At 45.3% G+C, this 27775-nt stretch overlaps 1 protein-coding gene across 1 annotated transcript in view; it reads left to right on the top strand.

The window, feature by feature from the left end:
- The window catches only part of LOC129703301 (F-box only protein 36-like), a 43240-nt gene that overhangs the window by 1055 nt on the left and 14410 nt on the right, over nt 1-27775 (top strand). The window lies entirely within an intron of this gene.

The raw sequence follows: 27775 nt of genomic DNA, 5'->3' as shown, positions 1-27775 counted from the left end.
GGAGGAAACCAAACGCTCATCACCTGGCCAATACCATACCTACGGTGAAGCATGCTGGTGGCCAGCATCATGCTGTGGGGATGTTTTTCAGCGGCAGGAACTGGGAAACTAGTCAGGATCGATGGGGAAGATGAACGGAGCAAAGTACAGAGAGATCCTTGATGAAAACCTGCTCCAGAGCATTCTGCACCTCAGACTGGGGCAGAGGTTCACCTTCCAACAAGACAATGACCCTAAGCCCACAACCAAGACAATGCAAAAGTGGCTTTGTGACAAGTCCGTGAATGTCCTTGAGGGCCCTGCCAGAGCCCAGACATGAATCCGAGTGAACATCTCTGGAGGGACCTGAAAATAGCTCTCCATCCAACATGACAGAGCTTGAAAGGATCTGCAGAGAAGACTGGGAGAAATTACCCAAATACAGGTGTGCCAAGCTTGTAGCGTCATACCCAAGAAGACTTGAGGCTGTAATCGCTGCCAAAGGTGCCTCAACAAAGTACTGAGTAAAGGGTGACGGACACACACACACACACACGCTCACTCACTATGTAGTTCAGACCTTATTGGTGGTTGTAGTGTTTACTAGCCTGATGCTGTAGGGAAGGACCTCTTCTTGAACCTGGACGTTACGGTTTTCGGGCTCCTGTACCACCTTCTTTATGGCAGGGATGAAATGAGTGTGTGGCCAGGGTGGTGTGGGTCTCTGATGCTCTGCCTTTTTGAGGCAGCAACTCTCTGTAAATCTCTTCGATGGTGGGGAGATCAGAACCAGTGATGGACTGGGTATAGGCAAAATAATGGGCTTCTCGTAGGACCAGTATGCTTCGTACTTCACAAGAAGGCAGTTGTTTGTCTTGTTTTGGTTAAGTTTTAGTTTGTTGGGTTGTGTTAGAGGGGGTGAAAGATGTTCTCTGTCTCTTCCTTCGGGGGAATGCGACTTTTTCGTGTCGTATCCCCCTTCTCTGCCTCCGTCTGCGCTGAGGCCTAATGGCAGAGCTGGCGGCCTCCAACCTGCGACCGACCCCGAGGCTCCAGAGGCAGAGCCAGCCAGGACTTACCAACGAGAGGCTGGCCGTCTTCGGGGCTAAGGCAGCGGAGGCCCGACTTGCTGGTGCGGCGTTCTGGCTTTCAGCGGCGGCCTGGAGCTGATGCAGCGGGGCTCAGAGCTGAGACTGTGGGACCTGGAGCGGCGACTGCGGGACCCGGAGCTGGGGATGCGGCCCGGAGCGGAGACTGCGGGACCCGGAGCTGGGGCAGCGGCCCGGAACGGAGACTGCGGGAGCTGGGGCTGCAGCCTGGAGCTGGGGTGGCGGCCCTGAGCGGAGACTGCGAGACCTGGAGCTGGGGCAGCGGCCCGGAGCGGAGACTGCGGGACCTGGAGCTGGGGCAGCGGCCCGGAGCTGGGGCGGCGGCCCGGAGCCAGGGAAGCGGCTGGAGCTGGGGCGGCGGCCCGGAGCGGAGACTGCGGGACCTGAAGCTGGGGCGGCTGCCCGGAGCTGATGCTGTGGCGGGCCGTCTCGGAGCGGAGACGACGTTCCGGCTTTCGGTGGCATCACCACGGAGGTTCACTGGACTGGAGAGCGGCATCTTCGGCCTGGATCGATCGCCTCAGCGCAGAGGGAGAACAAGGAGGGAAGAGACAGAGACTAAGACTTTGCCTCAATCACAGTGAGGATGTGCTTGGTGAACTCACTGTGGTGGATGTTTAATTTGTGTTTAGTGTATGTTTTGTTATTATTGATTCTGTGTATGACTGCAGGCAACATAATTTTGTTCAGACCGAAAGGTCTGAATGACAATAAAGGATCGATCTTGTTGTTTGAAACTTTCAGGGTTTTTATTGCAGTGGCTTTCTTTTTCCTAGTGATTGATGTGGACATCCAGGATTAATAAGTGTTTGATGGCAGAAAAGAGTATTTAATTCAATTGTAGCATGCAGAAAAGAGAATTTAATTCAATTGTTTCAACTAATTTGTATTTTTTGTTCATTTGTAGAATACTTTGAGCATCTGCCTTTCTCAAGAAATCTTCTGTTATTCCCCACAAACAATACCTTTTTCAAATCAGATACAATAAGAAGAGCAATTGAGAATTGTAATATTAATTAAGTTTGCAGAGATAAAGGTCAAATCTTGAATACATTTTACATTAAAGTAAAGATTTTTTTTTGCTGTGTAGAATTTGTGTTGATATGATGGGGCACTTCAAGTGTTTGGAATGGCCAAGCTCAATGGTTGACAGTTTGCATTTGAATGTTAGCCATTTTCTCGATTCAAAACCTGGAAGTAATTTTTATTAGGTGAAATGTAGAATTGATTGCTTAATGATCATTTTGTTTTGGCAATCTCAATTGGGGGCATTGGAAATGACATGTTTTGTTAAACATAGGCAAAAACATTCGGAGATTAATTAATTACAGATGGATTCTGAGCAGCTTCAGGGCTGTCCAATTCAAATGGCATCTACCTTACTCCCAGGATTCCCTATAAGAAACATTAAGTGGACATGATTATCTTTTCTCAAATGCAGGTGGGAAAATAACACAGCTTTCCTGAAATAGGCACAAATAAAGTTGTGACATTACTTGGTAATAGATAAAGAGATGCTGACTTCACCAAGATCCGAGGGTCACTCTCCTCATTAACAGAATGAGTGTTATTGCTAAACTCGATACTGGAGCTCGTTGCAATATTCTGTCCTTATCTGAGCTCCACAGGATTCGGAATGCTGAAGTCATAAAACAAACTGCTGCTACGTTACTTCCCTTTGGAGGGGGTACAGTGCACCCTGTTGGAAGAGTCGAGTTACAGTGCCATCTAGCTTCACATGTATACATATCTGACCTCAGCGGTTCATGAACTGTCTATAACACATGGCTCCACTCAACAGTTCCTGTCATAATACGGAAATCTCTTCGACAACAAGCTTGGCAAGCTTCCCATAAAGTACACAATCACGACCAACCCAGAGGTCCTGCCAATTGTCCGTCCCTCAACGGATTCCCCATGCTATGCAGGATCACGTACAAAAATAACTTAACAGGATGGAGACTCGGGGTGTGATTGCTCCTGTTGTTGATCCATCGGACTGGGTCTCAACCATGGTAGTAGCAACCAAAAAGAACAAGGAAGAAATACAGATATGTATCAATCCCAGAGATTTAAACACTGCCATTAAATGACCACACTATCCCATGCGCACAGTGAAAGATGTCTTAGCGCAACTGGGCAATGCAACAGTATTCTCAGTTCTAGACGCAAAGAGTTCATTCTGGCAGATTCCGTTGGATCACAACCCTTCCAAACGAACTACCCTTCAGTACACCTTTTGGACATTGCAAATTCCTGTGCATGCCGTTCGGCAAAAACTCGGCAAGTGTAGTATTTCAGCGCGCCATGGTTACCACTTTTTGCTGGTTACCCATGCTCAATCAGTGTTGATGACATTCTCATTGCTGGACAAAATGTACAAGAAAATGACGCAAATTTAAAGAGGATTCTGGACCTTGCCAAAGAGATCAACCTCGTTTAACCCCCTAAAGTGCAAATTCCGGGTGAGTGAGGTGAACCTCGTGGGTCATGTATTCACCAGTGACGGTCTTATACCTGATCCATCCAAGACTATTGCAATTAACGAGTTACCAGCACCCACATATGGGACCAGCCTGCAGAGATTCCTTGGAAAACTATTTGGGAAAATTAATTCCGAATTTCAGCGAACTATCGGCCCCACTGTGCCAGCTAATTCACAAAGATACTGTATGGTTCTGGCATGAACAGCAGCAGAGGACGTTCGACACTCTTAAACAACAGATGTCTTGTGCCCCCACCCTCACCTATTTCGATGTTAAGCTACCTGTCACACTGACTTGCGACGCGTCCCAGTATGGCTTAGGAGCAGCCTGCCTTCAAAACAATGGTGATGGCAACAGACCTGTGGCCTATGCCTCTCGCACAATGACTGATTATATAGTGAGAAGGTAGAGTCCTGTGCGGTATGCAACAGTTTGGTTTTGATTGGCATGGCAAACAATACCTGATCCTAGACAACTCGTACTCTGGATGGTTTGAAATTGATCTACTCCATAGCCCCACCTCCTCAGCGGTAGTCCAGAAACTGGCACACCATCTCTCTGTCCACGGGGCACTCTATTAACTACTTTCCGATAATGGCAATCAATTTATCAGCCAGTACTTCATACACTTTGCTACACGCTGGGAATTTTGTCATATCACCAGCAGCCCCGAATACCCACAGTCAAATGGGTTGACTGAACGTGCTGTCAGGAATGACAAACAAGTGATGGAGCGATCCCACAGAGCAGGGTCAGACATTTTCCTAGACTTGCTCAACCTGCGCAACATTTCTTGTGATCTTGTACTGGGCTCACCCACCCAGAGCCTGATGTCAAGACAGACCCGAGCCACGCTGCCTGTGGCAAAACAGACCATAGAATCGCAAGTTCGCACACCATCCAAAATCCAATCCAAGCTACAACAAAAACGAGACGTTCGAAAAAGATGGTATAACAAAACGAGCAGACCACTCCCACCACTATTTAAGGGGCAAGTAGTCCATCTACAAATAAAAAAGGGTCACGGCCGCCTCGGTGAAATATCTTGAACTGCTCCCAAACCACGTTCAGATCTGGTCAATGCCAACGGCGGCACCTACAGATGTAATTGACAGCATATCCTGCCTGTGAATGAACCAGCGCCATCTCTACACCATCCCGACCGCACAAGCATACTTCCATCCCACTTCTGACACCATGTTGAATGATGAGACCCATACACGGGAGTAATAACTCATAGTCTTTATTGTAACACAAGCTCAAGGTAACATTACATGCTATCATCTCCATGGCCAGCATCTAGTCTGCCGGTGAGACAGTGATGTGCTATATTAACATTATTAACAATCCAGGGTTGGGATGAAGATCTGGACTGGACTACATATGGAATGTGCAGCATGCATAATATTTGTGGTGATAGATATAGTAAAGGCAGACTAATATGGTTAATCTACGGTTCAGTTCAGAACTTGCTGCCTAACTTTCAAGAGATCATTTTCAAAAGTACAGACAGCATCTTTAATCACTCTTTCCGCAATGTCTAGACGGAGTAAAAAAGCAAGGTTTGGGAATATATTGTTTAAGCTTGATTTTAAATGAACACATTTGCATTTATGTGGCACCTTTTCAAGATTTCACATTTTGCAATACTCCAGTTGGAAGCGCTGTATTTTAACCTAGTTAGACGTTTGTAGTTGATCTGATCTGCTGCACGTTGCCTTTGTACCATTCTTGTGGTCAACATTACTACAGGTGCACAACCTTTTATCCGAAAGCCTTGGGAACAGATACTTTTCGTAATTCAGAATTTTTCGGCTTTCGGAATGGAAGATTTTTAGCGTAGATTTTAACGGCCGGCTCAGTGGTAGAGTGCTCGGCTCGTATCCGCAAGGTCGCGAGTTTGCGCCTCGATCCCAGCAGTTACTCGATCGCGAGTTTGAGTCTTCAATGTAGTTTTTTCTTGCAGAATAGGAGAGAATAGGGAGGGTTAGGCTGGGATCATTCTCTGCGAGATGATCTTAGTGCGGGAGACAAGTGTAGGAGAGGTGTACTGACTGTGTGGGCAGAACTTTGGAAGTGATTGCCCACCATTCTCAAAAGCCGCTGTGTCTCCCTGTCCCTCCAACTCCAGAGGAATCCGCTCCCCGATGGGCCGCTACGGCGACAAGTGGCAGTTCGCCCACAGCCCGAGCTGCGCCCCCTCATCCGCAACCCGGGTTCCTCTGGAGTTGGAGCGGGGCTGGGCTAGAGTTGTTGCTGGCTGTGAGTCTCTGGGATCTCCGTGCTTGCAGTGGGCCTGGGGGTCGGTGTCCCGATGAGGGGGATGGGCGCAGCTCGGGCTGTGGGCGAAGTGCCACTTGTCGCTGTAGCGGCGCATCGGGGAGCGGCTTCTGGTGGTCCTGACGTCTCTCAGCTCCTGTCCAGGGGGATGGCCGGAGACGTCAGGACCAACAGGAACCCGCTCCCCGATGCGCCGTTACAGCGACAAGTGGCACTTCGCCCACAGCCCGAGCTGCGCCCCCTCATCCGCAACCCGGGTTCCTCTGGAGTTGGAGCGGGGCTGGGCTAGAGTTGCTGCTGGCTGTGAGTCTCCGGGATCTCCGTGCTTGCAGTCAGTGTCCCGTTGGTCCTGACGTCTCCGGTCACCCCCCTGGAATGGAGCTGAGACTGGGAACTTTACCACCCTTGCCCCCTCCCTCTGCAACTGCAAACAACCCCACAGTTCCCAGTCTCAGCTCCTGTACAGGGGGGTGGCCGGAAACGTCACAGCCCGAGCCATCACCTTCTGCCCCTACGGGGACAGCGGAGAGCGTGTTCCTCTGGAATTGGAACGGGGCTGGGCTGCTGCTGGCTGTGGGTCTCTGGGTTCTCTGTGCTTGCAGTGGGCCTGGGGGCCGGTGTCCCGTTGGTCCTGACGTCTCCGGTGACTGGCACTGGCTCCGGCGTGAAGACAGTGCAAAGCCCCCGCGCCGGTGCAATGTGCGGGGAGCTGGAGAGGGGAGGGAAGGGGTCACACACATGGCCGGGAAGCAGAGGGGTGGGTGTAGGTGGGGTGAAACTGAAGGGAGCGACAATCTACTGCTGCCTGCACGCTGAGTTAAAAAAGTTCCCACGCAAGACTCACGATCCACTGTGTATCGTGAGTCTACCGTGGGAACTTTATAACTCAGCGGGCAGGCAGCAGCATATTGTCAATTATTAACCCTCCCGCGCAATATACCCTCACCTTCTCTTTTATGAATGGGGATTTAGTTCCCCTTTCTTCGAGGACCGACCGGAGGTTCCGCTGTCACCTCTGCGGGCCGCCCTCGGTGAACGTTTTCAAGGACCTTTATTCAAGGACTGAAAAAATGTCGCTATTCGGAGGTTTTCGTTATTTGGATCGTCGGATAAAAGGTTGTGCACCTGTACTTCCAGCCTAATTGTCACGTTGATCCTGCAGCCGTGGAATGGTCTGTGAGCAGCAGCCAGTCCTAAGGCAGTGAATCCTGAGATACTGCCCCAAAGCCATTTTAAAAACTGGATTTAAATTTAATGTTTTTTTTAAATGAAGTTTACATAATAGTTTTAAACTCATTGAAGCCTTTTTTTCCTCCAAGACATTTGATACTATGAGGTTTTCATCTACGCCAGTGAAATAATTAATGATCACTTCTAGATTGGCTTCTAAACAAGAGTCTTCAACGCACAGTAAATCTCTATACTTTCTGGATCATCAAATCTTGGGAGCTGATAGATCAAATCATCATTGTAATTACAGGACCAATTATAGGTTGCTGATAAAGCAGGACTGAAATCGCCCCAGGTTTAATTAGAGCAGGGGTCGGCAACCTTGTTCTGCATAGGGCCCTGGACGCATGTCTGTGAGCGGATGGCGGGCCACATCTATCACATGGATCCTGCCCCGGATGGCAGGCATCAAATCACGTGTTCACAAAAGGTAGACAAAAATGCTGGAGAAACTCAGCGGGTCAGGCAGCCTCATGCAATCCTGCATGTCTTACCGCTGAGTTTCTCCAGCATTTTTGTCTGTCTTTGATTTTTCCAGCATCTGCAGTTCTTTCTTAAATGTGTTCACAGAATGTGCGCGGCCATGCCGGCGGCTTTGCGCAGGATGCGGTACAGCCAGAGCTCGGGGCGCCTGGATGAGGACAGGGGAAAGATCACCCAAACCGGAAGAGGACAAGATGAGAGTTTTAGTAATAGTGTGCATAGATAGATATCCTAGACCAAGTGGGACCCGTTGTGTCCCTGACACACGGGAGGCCCGGTCCCCCAATGCAACCTGTTTCCCCCAATGCAATAATCTACCACTCACCCATACCCCCAAGGGAGGCCTGGTGCCCCAACGCAACCCATTCCCCAAGGCAATATTCCACCACTTACCAGTTTCCCCAATGCAACCCGTTCCCCCAACGTAATATTCCACCACTCACCCATAGCCCCCAACTTCGCAGCGGCTGCTCATTTCACCTTATTCACCCTCCCTTATTTAAAACTTAAACACAAATTCAGTGTGCTGTGACTTTAAAATATATTTTTTTAAATGCACCATCCCTCCATGCTGCCAAGAATATACTTGCTGCCAGGAATATAAAAAAGGGATTGCAACATTGCAGGACTGAGTGTCCCGGGAATGCAACATTGTAGCTGGTGGGGTTACAATCCCATTGTGAAGTCATACTGCAGAGGGAAGATTTTTTTTCCTCTCAAATTTGGATTTTCTTAATTAAAAAATGTGAAATAACTTGTGAAATACAACAGCAATCTGAACGAAACTTGACACAAACCACCACAGGACAATTGTGAGAAAGGTAGTGCAAAAAATGTTTGCGCTATCATGTACCGTTTTGCCGTAGTTCCGGGATCACGTATGGACGGACAGACAGACAGACCAACAGAAACAAACAAGATGAGAGTTTTAGTAATATACTAGACTAAGTGGGACACGTTGTGTCCCAGCATCACACGGGAGGGCTGGATCCCCAACACAATATTCCACCTTTCCACCAATTCCAATATTGGGAGGGGAGGGGAGGGGAGGGGGGGGCTTTCTGGAGCGCTACTATGGGTGTTGTGGGCTGAAGGGACTGGTTTCCAGAGAGCTAGTATGGACATTGTGGGCCGAATGGATTCTTGGGCTGGCAGCTCAGTCAATCAAGCCTGTTGTGCTGGCAGCTCACTCACTCATGGCTGGTGGGCTGGCTGTTGACTCACGGCTATTCCTTGAAATTCCATTTCAAGCAAGGTGCCAAGCCACCAAATTCAAGTGAAGTAAAGCAAAAACAGATGTGGGCCAAGTACTGTGCCCTGAGGTGTACCAATCAACACTGGATGCCAATCGGAGCTCTTTCCGTTCACGCACACGCGCTGAAGACGTTTTGTCAGGAAACTGGAAATCTATTGTTTTGTGTTGGAACGAATACCGAAGCAGTCTCTGGTCTGGGATGACATCAAATGCTTTAGAAAAGTCCAGCACTACTAAATCCGTGATGACGTTGCTATCAAGGTGCTTGGCCAGGTCATTTGTCGTCAGGATGAGCTGAGACTCACATGATCTATGCTTCCTAAATGCATGTTGGTTGTCAGCAAGAATGTTATGTTTGATCACGTGTCTCATCAGATTACTCTGCAACTTTACAGACTGAAGTTATGGCACATACTGTGTGTCCTAGTGAATCTTTCAAATCTCGTTTCCTAATTTAATATATTTTTGTCTGTACGTTCACTTTCATTCATTCCATAATTTTAAGTTGTATTGAAATTTTTCTTTTCAGTTCTGTATGTAATTTTTGGTCGTCAATATTACCCATTGCTGAATCTTAAAAATAATTGAAGAATTACCAGTAGAGGAACAATGTGCTTAAACTTCTGTGGAACATTGTAATGCAATCAGCATCTAAATTTCTTTCAATAGAAATAGTTTGTAAAATGAAATTCTAATTTTACCTTTGCTGTGCTATAGAGTTGGCAACTAAATGGAATTCTGTAAAATGTTTGAAAACTGAAATGAATTAAAACTATTTGGGTGTGTATTGGAACAGAACGTCCCTGATTGGTGATAAGAGACCAATGTGGTTTCTTAACGTGAACCCATGTAAACTTGATATTCATGAGTCACCAAGCTATTGCATGTAGAACACTTTATTAAATGTATGTCACAACATTGAGGAACCATTGAAAATGGAACCCGGCACATTCAGGTGTACATGCCACATCAATGTTGAGATCATGCAATTGATTAAATGACTATTTGTACCCTTAATGGATGAAAATCAGAAGTGTTCTCTTTGTCAACGTGTATACCTGAAACACCATCATTAAATCTTCTTTGTTTATTAACACATCACTCTTTATAAGAACTTACTTGAAAAAGTTGGAGGCTATGGTTATCTATCTATATATTACTAAAACTCTCATCTTGACCACTTCCTGTCTGCGTTGTAATTAAATCTGCGCAAAAACGATCCCTCATAGAGCTACGATTTTTTCCACCTTACTCACCATTCTCCTCTGCTGCAAGTCAAATAAGTTTTGTTCCGATCGGTGAAACTGTACAAAAGTTGGGGTGGGAGATTGCAACTTCACGTGGTCCGCCCTGTTTCGACAAATGCAATCAACCTGGCGTGCACAATCATGTAAGATCAAATAGAACAAGTTGTCCTACAACTTTAGGTTGTGCATGCCATACGCAAGAAGAAGAAATAGTAGAAAAGTTATCAAGGTTTTGAAGGTTTCCCACACGCCCCCCCATCCCCCCCACACAGCCCCCCTCCCCTCACCCCCCACACGGGTTAGGGCCCTTGTGGCTAAGGGGATCGAGGGTATGGCAGGTTGGGGGTTGGATGATCAGGTGAGGCGGTGGGCTCGAAGGGATGGCCTACTCCTGCACCTAATTTCTATGTTGGGGGAATGGGTTTGCTTGGGGGGACAGGGGGGGGACGTTGGGGAATGGGTTGCTTTGGGGGGGACCAAGCCTCCCGTGTGACTGGGACCCAATGGGTCCCACTTAGTCTAGTTACATTATAAAAATAGATGTCAAAAATATATTGCTTGCTGTGAAACATCATTGGATATCATCAGTTTGTGAAGCGCTCCAAATATAAAAGGTTTTTACTTTTGACCATTAGAAATACTTGATACCAAAATATGTGAATTTCCACAGGATTGCCAGTGAAATATTAGAGGGAGAAAAGGGATTGGAAATTTGAATGAACTTGAGATTCTGGGCCTCCACTCAGTCAATCCTTGACTGCCATTTTTCACGTCTTTAGGGCAGGCAGATCTTGCAATTGACCTAAACTTATTCTTGGCATTAGAGATGTGTGGACAGTATAATTCTGGGAATTTCTTTGTTTCGAGTAACATAGGGCTCTTATTTTCTTGGCCTTATTTTCTCACCTCTTTGTAATGGAAGATTTATTGTACTGAAGTATAATAAAGTTTCAGAGCCATTTGGTTTCCAAGCAACTTGTCAGACTACTAATTTCTTATTACACTTTAATAAACTTCCCTTATTATGCTTATCTGGTGGTTGTCCGCAAAGGTTGATATATTTGCATTGTATTGCTTGCACAGCTGCGTATATACAAATTTAAAGAGCAGAGCTCTTGGATTTAAAAATTGTACGTCCATGCAGTGCATTGAGAAAGTATTCAGACCCCTTCACTTTTTCCACATTTAGTTACGTTACAGCCTTATTCTAAAATGCCTTAAATTCATTTTTTTTATCTGCAATCTACACACAATAGCCCACAATAAAAAAGTGAAAACAGGTGTTTAGAAAGTTTTGCAAAATAATTAAAAATAAATAACTGTAATATCACATTTACGTAAGTATTCAGACCCTTTACTCAGTACTTTATTGAGGCACCTTTGGCAGTGATTACAGCCTCAAGTCTTCTTGGGTATGACGCTACAAGCTTGGCACACCTGTGTTTGGATAATTTCTATCATTCTTCTCTGCAGCTCCTCTCAAGCTCTGTCAGGTTGGATGGGGAGTGTTGATGCACAGCTATTTTCAGGTCCCTCCAGAGATATTCGATCGGGTTCAAGTCTGGGCTCTGGCGGGGCCACTTAAGGACATTCACAGACTTGTCACAAAGCCACTCCTGCGTTGTCTTGGCTGTGAGCTTTGGGTCGTTGTCCTGTTGGAAGGTGAACCTCTGCCCCAGTCTGAGGTCCTGAACGCTCTGGAGCAGGTTTTCATCAAGGATCTTTCTGTACTTTGCTCCATTCATCTTTCCCTCGATCCTGACTAGTCTCCCAGTTCCTGCCGCTGAAAAACATCCCCACAGCATGATGCTGCCACCACCATGCTTCACCGTAGGTATGGTATTGGCCAGGTGTTGAGCGGTGCCTGGTTTCCTCCAGACGTGACACTTGGCATTCAGGCCAAAGAGTTCAATCTTGGTTTCATCAGGCCAGGGAATCTTGTTTAGGTGCCTTTTGGCAAACTCCAAGCGGGCTGTCATGTGCCTTTTACTGAGGAGTGGCTTCTGTCTGGCCACTCTACAATAAAGGCCTGATTGGTGGAGTGCTGCAGATATAGTTGTCCTTCTGGAAGTTTCTCCCATCTCCACAGAGGAACTCTGGAGCTCTGTCAGGGTGACCATCGGGTTCTTGGTCACCTCCCTGACCAAGGCCCTTCTCCCCTGATTGCTCAGTTTGGCCAGGTGGCCAGCTCTATGAAGAGTCCTGATGGTTTCAAAGTTCTTCTATTTAAGAATGACGGAGGCCACTGTGCTCTTCGGGACCTGCAATGCTGCAAAAGATGTTTTATACCCTTCCCCAGATCTGTGTCTCAACACAATCCTGTCTCGGAGGTCTACAGACAATCCCTTCGCCTTCATGGCTTGGTTTTTGCTCTGACATACACTGTCAACGGTGGGACCTTATATAGACAGGTGTGTGCCTTTCCTAATCATGTACAATCAATTTAATTTACAACTTGTGGACTCCAATCAAGTTGTAGAAACATCTCAAGGATAATCAATGGAAACAGGATGCACCGAAGCTCAATTTTGAGAGTCACAGCAAAGGGTCTGAATACTTACGTAAATGTGATATTTCAGTTATTTCTTTTTAATTACTTTGCAAAAATTTCTAAACACCCGTTTTCACTTTTATACTATGAGGTATTGTGTGTAGTTTGAGGATTAAAAAATGACTGTAATCAATTTTAGAATAAGGCTGTAATGTACCAAAATGTGGAAAAAGTGAAGGGGTCTGAATACTTTCTCAATGCACTGTATATCTCTGGTCATTTAATAGGACCAAGAAAGGATTAAAATAATTTCCATCTTTAAATACTTTTCCAAAAATAGTAGCCATAAGCCTGCCTTGCTTTATGGCAATTTGGGTAATGGAGATTCTCCCTTGTAGAATTCATAAATCAATACATATACTCTACATATAGATTGGGTGAATCAAATTGGCAGGGGTGCTGAGGAAGAGGATTTCTTGGAATGTATGCGGGATAGTTATCTAAATCAACATGTAGAGGAACCAACGAGAGAGCTGGCTATTTTAGACTGGGTATTGAGTAATGAGGAAGGGTTAGTTAGTAGTCTTGTTGTGCGTGGCCCCTTGGGCAAGAGTGACCACAATATGGTTGAGTTCTTCATTAGGATGGAGAGTGACATTGTTAATTCAGAAACAATGGTTTTGAACTTAAAGAAAGGTAACTTTGAGGGTATGAGACGTGAATTGGCCAAGATTGACTGGCAATTAATTCTAAAAGGGTTGACGATGGATATGCAATGGAAGACATTTAAAGACTGCATGGATGAACTACAAAAATTGTTCATCCCAGTTTGGCAAAAGAATAAATCAGGGAAGGTAGTGCATCCGTGGATAACGAGGGAAATCAGGGATAGTATCAAAGCGAAGGATGATGCGTACAAATTAGCCAGAAAAAGCAGCATACCGGAGGACTGGGAGAAATTCAGAGACCAGCAGAGGAGGACGAAGGGCTTAATTAGGAAAGGAAAAATGGATTATGAAAGAAAACTGGCAGGGAACATAAAAACTGACTGCAAAAGTTTTTATAGATATGTGAAAAGAAAGAGATTAGTTAAAACAAATGTAGGTCCCTTGCAGTCATGTTTGCAGTGGATGTGGTGTATCTGGACTTCCAGAAGGCTTTCGACAAGGTCCAACATAAGAGATTAGTATACAAACTTAAAGCACACGGCATTGGGGGTTCAGTATTGATGTGGATAGAGAACTGACTGGCAAACAGGAAGCAAAGAGTAGGAGTAAACGGGTCCTTTTCACAATGGCAGGCAGTGACTAGTAGGGTACCGCAAGGCTCAGTGCTGGGACCCCAGCTATTTACAATATATATTAATGATCTGGATGAGGGAATTGAAGGCAATATCTCCAAGTTTGCGGATGACACTAAGCTGAGGGGCAGTGTTGGCTGTGAGGAGGATGCTAGGAGACTGCTGTAGATGGCGGCGTTCTCTCGGAAATCGCACCCCCTCATCTTCACCATGGACATCCAGTCACTCTACACCTCCATCCCCCACCACGATGGTCTCAAAGCCCTCCGGTTCTTCCTCGACCAGAGAAGCAACCTATACCCAGCCACTGACACTCTCCTCCGCCTAGCGGAGCTGGTCCTTACCCTCAATAACTTCACGTTCGACTCCTCCCATTTCCTCCAAATACAAGGCGTAGCTATGGGCACACGCATGGGCCCCAGCTATGCCTGCCTATTTGTCGGTTACGTCGAGCAATCCTTGTTCAATACATACCAAGCCCCCATCCCCGACCTCTACCTCCGCTACATCGACGACTGCTTTGGTGCCACCTCCTGCACCCGCACACAACTGACTGACTTCATCCACTTCACCACTAACTTCCATCCGGCACTCAAATACACCTGGACCATTTCCGACACTTCCCTATCATTCCTTGACCTCACTATCTCCATTGCAGGTGATAGACTTCTGACCGACATACACTATAAACCCACTGACTCCCATGGCTATCTGGACTACACTTCTTCCCACCCTGCTTCCTGTAAGGACTCCATCCCCTACTCCCAATTCCTCCGTCTACGCCGCATCTGCTCCACGGATGAGGCGTTCCACACCAGGACATCTGAAATGTCCTCATTATTCAGGGAACAGGGGTTCCCCTCCTCCACCATAAATGAGGCTCGCACCAGGGTCTCTTCCATACCCCGCAACACTGCTCTCTCTCCCCATCCCCCCACTCGCAACAAGGGCCGAGTCCCCCTAGGCCTCACCTTTCACCCCACCAGCTGTCACATACAAAAAGTAATCCTCCGTCAGTTTCGCCACCTCCAACGTGACCCCACCACTCGCCACATCTTCCCATCTCCCCCCATATCTGCCTTCCGCAAAGACCGTTCCCTCCATAACTCCCTTGTCAATTCTTCCCTTCCCTCTCGTACCACCCCCTCCCCGGGCACTTTCCCTTGCAACCGCAAGAGATGCAACACTTGTCCCTTTACCTCCCCCCTCGACTCCGTTCAAGGACCTAAGCAATCGTTCCAGGTGCGACAGAGGTTTACCTGCATCTCTTCCAACCTCATCCATTGCGTCCGCTGCTCTAGATGTCAGCAGATCTATATCGGTGAGACCAAGCGGAGGGTGGGCGATTGTTTCGCCGAACACCTCCGCTCGGTCCGCAATAACCAAGCTGACCTCCCGGTGGCTCAGCACTTCAACTCCCCCTCCCACTCCGTCTCCGACCCCTCTGTCCTGGGTCTCCTCCATGGCCACAGCGAGTAGCACCGGAAATTGGAGGAACAGCACCTCATATTCCGTTTGGGGAGTCTGCATCCTGGGGGCATGAACATCGAATTCTCCCAATTTTGTTAGTCCTTGCTGTCTCCTCCCCTTCCTCAGTACCCCTGCTGTCTCCTCCCATCCCCCAGCCTTCGGGCTCCTCCTCCTTTTTCCTTTCTTGTCCCCGCCCACCCCCGCCCCCGATCAGTCTGAAGAAGGGTTTCGGCCCGAAACATTGCCTATTTCCTTCGCTCCATAGATGCTGCTGCACCCGCTGAGTTTCTCCAGCTTTTTTTTGTGTACCTATAAATATACACTGTTTTGTTTTGTTTTCTCGTTTATAACATTGTTCACAGAGTACTATGTTTACATAATGTGGGATAGAACTAGTGTATGGGTGATCGGTGGTTGGCGTGGACTCGGTGGGCCAAAGGGCCTGTTCCCATGCTGTATCTTTAAATTAAACTAATAATACTAAAACCAGAGGAAATCTAAAGAAGGGTCTCTACCCGAAACGTCACCCAATTTCTTCTATCCAGAGATGCTGGCTGCTCCATGGAGTTCCCCCGCACAATTAAAGCATTGAATAGTCTTCACCCTACCATAGTTACCCAACCAGATGCAACTAAATTTTAACGTAGCTCTTTTTTCCCCAAGAACGATTTTTTGCTTAAGTCCAAGTCAAGAGTCAAGAGGGTTTTATTGTCATGTGTCCCAGATAGGACAATAAAATTCTTGCTTGCTGCAGCACAACAGAATATGTAAACATAATACAGAACAGGAGATAAAAGTTCAGTGTGTCTATATACCATAGACCATATATATATATATATATATATATATATACACAATAAATAAACAGATAAAGTGCAATAGGCTGTTTCAGAGTTTGGAGTTTAGTGGTGGAGGGTCCACTACAGTTTAAATTCCATTTGGAATAGTTTTGGAGGGCCAGGAAACCAAGAAGCAAGAGTTACTCCAGGGAGTTCCTCCAGCTCCAGGGAGTGATTTTGCATTGGTTTTTAGTGGTCGCGACGAGGCGGCGACCAGACAGCAATGGTGACCAGATCTCCCACAATGCAAAGGGAGGGAGAAAGTGCCCGGTGCCGACCAGTTGCCGTGGCAGTGCACATGTGCAGGGCGTCCGATGATGTGCTGGTAGTGGTTGTGCGCACGTGCAGGGGGAGGATGTGCAAGGTTGCCGGCCATGCCGGCGGATAAGGAGCGGGCGGAGACAGGACCCAATTGGGCCCCGCGCCAGAGTATTCTTCTCACGGATCAGGTGGATCTACCCCGGTGGGGGGGGGGGGGGGGGGGGGTAGAGGGGTGGAGAGAGAGTAGAGTGGTGGAGGGGGTAATGGAGAAGGGGGAAAGGGCGACGTGGGTCGTTCCCTCACGGTCGCGGGGCAGCGCTCTCGCCCCTCCAGTCGCCGTGCTTCACGCACACAGCCCCGGCTCCACCCCTCTCTCAGGGAGGGCCGAGCCTGGGGTTGGAGCAACGTTTACAAACCTCGGCCTCAGCTCACACCCATCCGTCCCGGCCCCGGCATCTGCTCCCGCCGCCAGCTCTCTCCCTCCCTTTTCTCCTTCCTTCCCTCCCTCTCTTCCCTTCTTTCCTCCTCTTCTTCCCTCCCTCCCTCCTTCCTCTCTCTCTTTGCCCTTCTCTCTTCCTCCCTCCCTCCCTTCTCTCCTTCCCTCCCACACACACACACACATCACGCACAGACAACTAAGACACACACACAACCCCCCCCCCCCCCCAAGTTAGGATGGGGTAGAAGCTCAAAGGGTAGGATGGGGCTGAAGCCCAAAATGCAATGCCTGGACTGGTTTTTCGCCAATAGTTATTGGTTTTCCAGGATCTAGTTAATTATTTTTTTGTTTCATTTCACAGTCACTAAACCAAGTGGTATTGTAACTATGTACTTTTCAGAGGTGATCTACATATTTTGTTTGTTACTTGTAGACTTACATGTATGCAATTTTATATTAAAATGTAGCTTAGATCTGTTTGGTCCATTAACTCGCAGGAATTTTTTACACACACATTTTGATTATTTATCCATTCTACCATAGAGAAATAAAGTCTATAATAGACTTTATTTGTATTCCTATGATTCTACAGACCTTGGCTGGGAACCTGGGCCTCACCAAAATTGTTCCCAATTGGGCCCCGCACCTCCTAAGGCCAGCCCTGGGCGGAGAGCAGAGAACCGGCGGCCTGGACACGGATACTGATGGTGGGCAGAGATGGAGAGTGCCAGAGAGAGAGAGAGAGAGAGAGAGATAGAGAGGGGGCCCGCTTAGAGTTGAACGATACATGTTGGCACGGCTTTTAGGTTTCCCGGCGGGACTTTAGGTCGCCATTGGCACCTGGGCAACCGATAATTTTGAGCCGTGAACTACATAACAAAGGAAATGGCAATGGCTGGGAATCATCATAAGGAGCAGGAACTCTTTACCAAGAACACAAACCAGGGAATTGTGGAGAAATGGGTAAAAGTGAGTCTTGAGATGAGCTCCGTTAAGGTCTGAGCAGAGTTTCAACCGGTAGAATGGACAAAGCTCTCCAAGCACAAGTGGAAAAGTCACAACAGCCTGGGAACTGATTTAACTTGATTTCAAAATAATGCAGCAAAGGAAAATAAAGAGACAAGGAAAAAAAGATTGAAAAAAAGATAAAAATCTAAGTTACACAAGGATTATTTTAATTGTGAATAAAATCTGAAGATTGATGAGGTTCTGGTATGTTGAATCTTTTGAAGACTTTCTTCAATTTGCAAATTGGACTAGATTTGTGCAGATGTTGCAGGAGGGTCCTTTCAAATAGAATGGCAATAATAACCCCTCATTGTTTCTATCATTACACGTTGTTGTGTTGTGTTCCTAGCAAATGTTCCGCATCACAACTTTCCGTAGTGCAAAGCCACTTATCTGCGTCAAGAAGCAAGAGTCGAAAAATTGTGTTTATTTTTACTTTAGATAAACTCCACTATATCACAACTTTACAGTATTAGAAACATAGAAATTAGGTGCAGGAGTAGGCCATTCGGCCCTTCGAGCCTGCACCGCCATTCGCAGCACAGTGGGCCAAAAGCGGTCAAGATCAGACTATAAGATATATATATATATATATATATATATTTGATATTGTTATATATGTTCATATATTTACATTGTTATATATTCATATATAAATATACACTGGGGGATTTTGGAGGTTCCGGTGGGCAAGTGGAAGAGTGGGGAGGGAGGAGGAGAGGGGTAGGGGGAGTGTGATGGACAGACGGACAGAGGGAAGGGGGTGGGGGAAGGGGGCGGGGGAGGAGAGATGGGGAGGAAGGGGGTGGGGGGGGGGAGGGAGAGAGGTAGTGGGAGAGGGTGGAAGAGGGACGGGGAGGTGAGGAGGGGGGGGGAGGAGAGGAGGAAGGGGAGAAGGGGAGAGAGAAGTGGAAGAGTGGGGAGAGAGGGAGGGAGAGGTAGTGGGGTAGAAACGGGAGTGGAATGTGGAAGTAAACCTGGAGAAAACCTATGCGATCAAAGGGAAAAGGAGCAAACTCCAAACAGACAGCATCCATATTCAGGATCAATTCCGGGTCTCTGGCACTTTTAGGTTGCAACTTTATGGCCAATGTACTGCCCCATTGTCCTGAACTGAATTAAAACATACAGTAGCTGTAAAGGGCGACACAGCGTCACTGAGAGATTTAAGACTGAAAATGGATAGATTCTTTTTTTTTTAGTAACCAAAGCTATCAACGTATAATTTTGTGTGTGTTGGAAAACAAAATATAGTGGCACAGCTGGTGGACTTGCTGCCTCACACGCCAGAGATCTGTGTTTGATCCTGTCCTCGGGCACTGTCTGTGTTGAATTTGCACATTGTCCCTGCAAGCGTGTGGGTTTCCTCCCACATCCCAAAGACGCATTGGCTTTGTAGGGTAACCTGTCTCTGTAAAATTGCCCCTAATGTGTAGGGAGTGGGTATGGAAAGTGGGATAACAGAACTTGTGTGAATGAGTAGACAAAAATGCTGGAGAAACTCAGCGGGTGAGGCAGCATCTATAGAGCGAAGGAAATAGGCGACGTTTTGGGTCGAGACCCTTCTTCAGACTGATGTGAGGGTGGGGGAGCGGAAAGAAGAAAGGAAGAGGCAGAGACAATGGGCTGAGGGAGAGCTGGGAAAGGGAGGAGAAAGTAGGAACTACCTGAAATTGGAGAAGTCAATGTTCATACCGCTGGGGTGCAAACTGCCCAAGCGAAATATGAGGTGCTGCTCCTCCAATTTACGGTGGGCCTCACTCTGGCCATGGAGGGGGCCCAGGACAGAAAGGTCGGATTTGGAATGGGAGGGGGAGTTGAAATGCTGAGCCACCAGGAGATCAGATTGATTATTGCGGACCGAGTGGAGGTGTTGGCCGAAGAGATTGCCAAGCCTACGCTTGGTCTCACTGTTGAGCAGCTGACACCTAGAGCAGTGGATGCAATAGATGAGGTTGGAGGAGGTGCAGGTGAACCTCTGCCGCACCTGGAAAAACTGCTTGGGTCCTTGAATGGAGTCAAGGGGGGGAGGTAAAGTGACAAGTGTAGCATTTTCTGCTGTTGCCAGGGAAAGTGCCACAAGAGGGGGTGGTTTGGGTGGGAAGGGACGAATTGACCAGGGAGTTACAGAGGCAGCGGTCTCTGTGGAAAGCCGACAGGGGAGGAGATGGGAAGATGTGGCCAGTGGCGGGATCCCGTTGGCAGACAAAAAAGCTGGAGAAAATTAGCGGGTGAGGCAGCATCTATGGAGCAAAGGAATAGGCGACGTTTCGGATCAGGACCCTTCTTCAAACTTATGTTGGGGGGGATTGGGGGGTGGAAGGAAGAAGCGGAGACAGTAGGCTGTGGGAGAGCTGGGAATGGGAGGGGAAGGAGGAAGAAAGCAAGGACTACCTGAAATTGGAGAAGCCAATGTTCATACCGCTGGGGTGTAAACTACCCAAGCGAAATATGAGGTGCTGTTCCTCCAACACTGAATAATCCAACCACATTTTTGTTTGAAAGTGGAAAGAAATGATAGAAATTGCATTCATTGCAACGTGTAAAAATAATTGAGATACTGTATATACTTTATTATAATTTTGCTTCATGTCTGTGGTATATATAATGTCTTGATTGGTGAATATGTTTAGTTTGTGACTTTATTTGAAGCAGAAATAGAAACATAGAAAATAGGTGCAGGAGTAGGCCATTCGGCCCTTCGAGCCTGCACCGCCATTCAATATGATCATGGCTGATCATCCAACTCGGTATCCTGCACCTGCTTTCTCTCCATACCCCCTGATCCCTTTAGCCACAAGGGCCACATCTAACTCCCTCTTAAATATAGCCAATGAACTGGCCTCAACTACATTCTGTGGCAGAGAATTCCAGAGATTCACCACTCTCTGTGTAAAAAATGTTTTTCTCATCTCAGTCCTAAAAGATTTCCCCTTTATCCTTAAACTGTGACCCCTTGTTCTGGACTTCCCCGACATCGGGAACAATCTTCCTGCATCTAGCCTGTCCAGCCCCTTAAGAATTTTGTACGTTTCTATAAGAATTACCCTCAATCTTCTAAATTCTAGCGAGTACAAGCCGAGTCTATCCAGTCTTTCTTCATATGAAAGTCCTGACATCCCAGGGATCAGTCTGGTGAACCTTCTCTGTACTCCCTCTATGGCAGAGAAGGTTCACCAGACTGATAAGTGAATGCTTCATTGAACATAATACCGACTGGTAACTACGCACTTCGTCCGAGTACATTATCACACGCGTCATGCAAGCCGTCTTAAATGACCACCTAAACGGTCATTTGGCAACCTAAAAAGGTGCCTAGGTTGCCCGGCTGACATCAGAGAAAAAAAGTTAAGTGAGAGCCTTGCAGTTTCAAATAATAGTTCATAGCTATCAGTTTTTGAATAATTTATTGCTTGACCAAGAGATTAATCTGATCATTCATGCATGAGGTGGAGAACAGTTTCGATTTTGTGATCCATCGTTTTATTAAGTCTGCCCATAATGCTTTGTGGAATGCAACAGGAGTTTAAATAAGTCTATTCTGAGATGAATAATTAAAAACACAAGTAACTTATTAAGGATTCTTCACTCAGTTAAAATATTAAGGCATGCTGTTGCTTGACCAGGTCAAACATGTCACAGATCTCTAGTAAACATTTTACAGTTCTCTAGTAACTACTGGTTGTACCTGAAACACCCTTGCACATTCTCTGGGCAACTGAAAGCGCAATTGCATTGTTACTGACCATATTGTTACCGATATTGCTTGAATTAAATCTAATTTCATTTAGAAGTTCCCTTCTATAATGAAGCAAATGATAGCCCAACTATTGGAAAAATAACCGTCTATTTTGTCATTTGTCATTGCAAGCTGAAAGACTGTACACATCCAGTTTACCATTACCCTGGTGATGATCATCTTCTAATATTCAAATGACACCCGTAAAGCAGTAGTGAAATTAGAATTAAACACTTCTGTACTTTCACTAAGTGCTCTTGACCTTCTTCCACTGTATAAGAATGCTGTCCTTCAGCCTAGGCTGTGTTCCTTCATGTAAATCCAGATGTTGAACTGTTAAATGGGTCACAAGGGTAGTGCCTGGAGATCTGCATCCCACTACATTTCCACAGTTACTGGTGTAGGCTGATATATCGTCCAATGAAGCATTTGGCATTATGCTGCCCTTTGCAAAGTTTGTAGCTTGAAAGCATCAAAATCTAGAGCTGTTAATAAAGAAGATCATAAGACATGGAAACAGAATTAGGTCATTCAACCGAGAGTCTGCTAATCTACTGGAAAATGTTCAGCTTCCTGCCACTGCATTTGATTGTGTCTCTTGATGTTACCATTGAAGCAAGATGGAGAGCATTATACCAACATTGTACTCAGGAATTTCAGTTTTATTGCTGACATGGTGGAGGGCCAGCTTTAACGTTCAGGAAGCTGAACATTGAAAGTGATCCTAAATATTTTTCAAAAAGATGTTGGCAAGTGTGCAGTCAATCTGTTTTGGTGGTATTATCAAGATCTTCATCTTGTCCACAAAAATAAGCTGCAGCAACAACAATTGCCAGAATGGAACTGTTATTTTCTTCCTGGGTGACACCACAACAATACTGTTGATCTTTCAGAAACAAAATATCTGGACTAGTAGAATGGATTGGAAGCTACTTTTAAAATTGGTGCTTGGGACAGCAGCAAACTAAAGTTCCTAGGCTAATGTTATACGGCATAGGGTGTGTATTGAAAGAGAAGCTTTGACATTGATACCTGGGTGCTCCATCATGATATATTGAGATACTCGCCTATTCCATGTTAGAAATTATCGTCCCATGTCCTTTGCCAATTTAGCATAATAGAGTTTTTGGAAGGCTTTCCATTGCTTCAGTTGGATGTAGATGCTTATTAAATGAAAATTAAAATAAAAAAATTCAAGATGTTGGAAATTTGAAATAAACACAAAATGCTGGAAAAGTTCAACAGGTCAAATGGCAGCAGTAGAAAGAAAACATATCTTGCATCAGAATTCCCTGTTAATTGTTTTTATTTCCACAAATGTTGCCGGAAGTCAGAGCAGCACAAGAACAGAACGTCTATGCTATGCACGGTGCCAATTTACATTGCATATTTGCCCGCATATGATCTATATCCCTCAATTCCCAGTTTATCGAATATATGCTGTTGTTTATGGTCATTTACTGATTTGTGTAGTGCGAACCATCAAAGCTTTCTTCAGAATCTGCTGGGGGAAAGCTACATGTTGGCCCTATCCGACAGTGACATGGCATCTGCGATGCCTGTTTGCCCATCTAGTTTTTCTGATGAGTTGGAGCAAAAATACTCTAGTTACTGGAAAATCAAAACAAAAACACAGAATACTGAGCAGGTCAAAAGGCACCAGGAAGAAGAGAAACAGGAGCAACTCTTTGGTTTCGTGACCCTCAATCAGAATTGGGAAAGTAAGAAACCAAACATATTAAATTACAGAGTGGAAGGAGTAGCAAATATGAGGCACTTGTGGTAATAGACATGCCTTGTGTTCTTTGCACTTTTAATGAAAGATCCATGACTTAAAATGTTGGTTCCACTTCTTACCACAAGGTTATTCTCATCTATCTTGGCTTCTAAAGACCTACAGTGTTGTACTTTTAAGCATATGGCTATGATTGAGAAATGTCATCTCCCTATGTTCATTGACTGGTTCATTTTCCTTATCTGACCATGAAGTCTGCATTTTATTGGTAACGGGATTGAATAGGCAAGAGTTGAATGAGGAGGATGAAAAAAAGTGAAACATTTTCTAAATTATCTTCAGAATGTCATACCCAATACCACTCTTAGTATCTGCAATGCATTACCCCTTTAATAGAATCAGACTACTTTTAAGTAGCTCCACCTTTGGGCCACTGATAACATGAGCTGTGATTGAGCAGGGAGGTGGTGATATCAGCAAGGTTAAAAAAAATGTTGAATCTGCATGGGGCACCAATTTACCATCCCAGCTGTGGTGCACTGAATTGGTTTGGTTCATCACATATTCTGAGCCCATTTTCAGAGCGCATCCAATTTCATAACCAGCAACACTTCTTCGTTATGTAGCAGATCTTATTTTCATTATTTAATCTTCAGTATACTGAGTAAAGTAAGGAAATAACTACAAGGATCTTCTAAAATTATTTAGAACTTTCATCTTTCCCTTAGCTCCACCTATTGTACGAGTGTGACTTGAGGATATTTATGTATAGTATTATCTGATCTGATTGGGTAGCATGCAAAACAAAGCTTTGCACTGTACCACATGACAATAGTAAACCTAAAATTGATAGATTTTGCTCACAGCTCAATTTAATTTTTCATACAACTTTGGGATTTACTGGGAGCTTGCCAAGAATGGCCAGAACATATTGCCCTCTTTACCTCTCTTTATGTAACAAATATTTCTGACAGACAGTTCTGCTCAAAGTACTGATTATAAATACAATTTGGCTCCTAACAAAGTTGAAGGGCTGTTTTCAAGCTGTACAGCTCTATGTCTCTGAGTTTGGAGGCGAGTTTGATTAGTATAGTGACAGATTTTCATATCGCTTCAAGGATTCCTCCTTTAGTCACTATGATTGAAGACAAGGGTTCAGGGGACAATCAAAACATACTCACAAGCTCTCCACGAGACATTCAATGCCATCCAAAGATAAATCTTCCAAACACAATCTCTTAATTAATAGCTTCTTTATTGTAGTAGTAAAAACAGTAAGATATTCATCCAAACCTCTTACATAGAAACATAGAAACATAGAAATTAGGTGCAGGAGTAGGCCATTCGGCCCTTCGAGCCTGCACCTCCATTCAATATGATCATGGCTGATCATCCAACTCAGTATCCCGTACCTGCCTTCTCTCCATACCCCCTGATCCCCTTAGCCACAAGGGCCACATCTAACTCCCTCTTAAATATAGCCAATGAACTGGCCTCAACTACCCTCTGTGGCAGAGAGTTCCAGAGATTCACCACTCTCTGTGTGAAAAAAGTTCTTCTCATCTCGGTTTTAAAGGATTTCCCCTTTATCCTTAAGCTGTGACCCCTTGTCCTGGACTTCCCTAACATCGGGAACAATCTTCCTGCATCTAGCCTGTCCAACCCCTTAAGCCTGTCCAACCGCCTCATGTATAAGTACATTTTGATCTTACTCGTGATCAAACCCGTGCATGGTCGAAAGCCGTGACCTCTCCCCCATGCTTCTTCAAACTAAACTAAAAACTACTAGGGCGTCTGCGTGAGAATCCCAGCCACAAACACGCCTCCGACTAGGTATAAATCCCACCCACATTATTACAGGCAGATAAAATTTAAAGGTAACTGGTTATAGTTATAACATACTGAGTTAAGCTAAATGGCTGGTAGACAAAAATGCTGGAGAGACTATTTCACACCGCAAATTGGATGAGCAGCACCTCATATTTCACTTGGGTCGTTTACACCCCAGCGGTATGAACATTGACCTCCAATTTCAGGTAATCCTTGCTTTCTCCCTCCTTCCCCTCCCCTTCCCAGCTCTCCCACAGCCCATTGTCTCCGCTTCTTCCTATCTTCTTCCCACCCCTGCACCCCCACATCAGTCTAAAGAAGGATCTCGACCCGAAATGTCACCTATTCCTTCGCTCCATCGATGCTGCCTCACCTGCTGAGTTTCTCCAGCATCTACCTTCAATTTTTCCAGCATCTGCAGTTCTTTCTTAAGCTAAATGGCTAATCCAGTTAGTATAATGGTGTTGAAGGTAGTAAATAGGAATCTGATGTCGGTGCCCTTGTCATCTAGATGCCCCAGAGACGAGTGTAGGGAGATGGCATCTGCCCTGACTTGTGGCGAAGGTAGGCAAACTGCATTGGATCAAGGCTGTCTGGGAGGATGGAGTTAATGTGCACCATCCCCAACCTCTCTAAACACTTCATGATGGTGGATGTCACTGAAACGTGATGGTAGTTATTAAGGCACATTACCCTGCTTTCCTTGGCTGATAGTGGTCTTCAAGCAGGACAGGACTTCAGAATTGGGTATTGAGAGATTAAAGAAAAACTCCTGACAGATATAAAGTGCATTCGGTGGATGGAGCAGTAGCCTCTTTCCCTGGATCCTTGTAAATTCCTGGACCTATCCAGATCTCACTTGAAAGCCATAATTTGATGTTTCTAGCTGATACCTGGACCCCCTGGGAACTGATGAAAATCTTTTATGTTATGCAGACAGTGATAATGATTTGTGATCTTGTAGTTTCTACCACTTGTCTGCCTATTCTGCCAATCCATTTCCTTTCACAGCTTTATGCTAGTGTCCAAACTGTCTATCACATCTTTGAACTTGATGTATACAGACATACTTTAATTTCGCGTATCCAAATTATTAAATATCAGGAAAACACAGTGGTCCCAGCACTGCCCGATCGCATGTGCTACTGTCCATCATCATCTAGGCTGGTAAAATTACCATTCACCAGTTACTTTGCATTTTGTTTTCCAAGGGTACATTTTATTGTCTAATATTTGTCATGGTCAGTTTGGAAAAATGTTTAATATTTTGAGATATTCAAGAAGTGATATGTCAAACTATCACACTAGAGCTGTAAATAAATAAGTCTTTGATAACTTAAAATAGTTTCAGAATGTAGTTAATTTTGTTTTTTGCTTTTGTTTTCTTGAAGCCTGGGATACAAAAGAAGATAGGAGGAAGGATATACAAAATTGCAGGCAGGTAGGTGACAGTATGTAGGAGTTGTGTATACATTTTGGAAGATGCCATTCAGATTATAAATTGGCATGAAGGGTGGGGTCATGAATCTAGTATAGAAGTCTCATGAAATGCCTGATTACCAATACACAGTTTGGGGGATGTCAGAGCATTTAGAAGGATGGTCTTGTTGCAGAGTTGCAGAAAACTACTCTTGAGATGTTGGATCTGGAGAATTGAATGATAGTCAACAGTCCTTTTGGTATAGATATATAAAGTTTACCAAGTATGGCAACAATGGGAAGATTAGATGTTTTCGCTGTTGCTGACAGAAGTGTAAGATAAAGGTTTTCCAAGTGATTGATGTGCAATGGCTCCAAAAGCATGGAATGCAACATGCATGGTGTGAAATCAGACTAGGACTAGCCTGACGTGGCAACAAGAAAATAAGGCAATGGGTGGATGCAATGAGAACCAATAGAGAGGGAGTAGATGCAGTGGCCTACAGTGTGAGTTAATGGGACGTGAGCTTTAAAAAGATGATGGGGGGAGGAAATGAGGAAACCCTAACAATGATGTGTTTTTCCCTTTTTTTTTTTTTAAGTGAAGCATTTTGAAATTGTGAGCATCAGTGATAGGATGAGAATTTTTATACTGACGAATTGTAATGTTTATGTTGGCCTAAAATCGGACACCTTGATAGTGTCCTCTGTGATGTTCAAAGGAAAGACTCTGAACTCTTGAAGTGTTTCAAGGGAACTTGGCTCTTTTTAGTGCAGGCAGTTTGAAAAATGTGAGGAGAGTAGATGCTTCGCCTGGATGGGTTGAACATAGCGAGAAAGCAATGAAGGAGGAGAACCATTCTCATATAGTGGAAAAATAGGTGAGGAGTTTCAATGTCACATAAATAATTAACATTCCTTGTTTATCACAGGAAACCTTTAGAATTTATTGATGAGACTTAATTTTGCTTAATCTTGAAGCACCTTTGGGCATTTCTTTTTTGCTACTGACCCATTGATTCTTACTCTAGTTTTCAGTAGCTCCCATTCCTATTTTCCCAGAATCATTATGCCATTTACCATCCTCCAGTCAAACATGTCCCAAGATCCTGCTATCATTGTTGCCTACAGCCTCAGATACCTCCATTTTGAATTTTAGTTAAGTAGTTCCAGTG

Source organism: Leucoraja erinacea, chromosome 14 (genome assembly GCF_028641065.1).
Source record: "Leucoraja erinacea ecotype New England chromosome 14, Leri_hhj_1, whole genome shotgun sequence".
In the NCBI taxonomy this organism is placed as follows: domain Eukaryota; kingdom Metazoa; phylum Chordata; class Chondrichthyes; order Rajiformes; family Rajidae; genus Leucoraja; species Leucoraja erinaceus.
The sequence above is the reverse complement of the archived record's forward strand: the minus strand, read 5'-3'. Positions and strand labels throughout refer to the sequence as shown.